Here is a 524-nt window from a genome sequence, read left to right as displayed (position 1 = left end):
CGTTATATACAGAATCTAGTCATCTCGTGGTCTAGGTCTTATACAAACTCTTTGTATAGGACACCTCCGCTCGCACGTCTCCACATGAATGGTCAAGATCAACCATCTGTAGTAGTTTACAACACTTGCAAACCTTTACCAAGTGGACCGTATCCGTAATGTCATCAGGATCAGATATCTCACCTTAATCCTTATACTACAGACCTATTTAGGTTATCACTTAAGGCATGATTCACTCGTATATCACATATACATGCTTAAGTTCACATAAGATAACCAAGAAGCTTTGTTTATTGGATATGAGTAAATGCTAGAATTAAATAACACTTATTTTATTCATTGAACAATGTGTATCTTTACAAAACAACGAGACTCCAGGAGAATTAGGACACCAAGCCCAACACCTGGTGCCTACTCACATCGTCATCTCACCAGCCTCCAGCTGTCATCAAGATCTAATCCCCTGAAAAGAAGAACAAACATGGTTAGTGGCACCCGAATCAATTATCCAGGCAGAATCATCA

Source organism: Benincasa hispida, chromosome 10, assembly GCF_009727055.1.
Source record: "Benincasa hispida cultivar B227 chromosome 10, ASM972705v1, whole genome shotgun sequence".
NCBI classification, from domain to species: domain Eukaryota; kingdom Viridiplantae; phylum Streptophyta; class Magnoliopsida; order Cucurbitales; family Cucurbitaceae; genus Benincasa; species Benincasa hispida.
Note: the sequence above shows the minus strand (reverse complement) of the source record.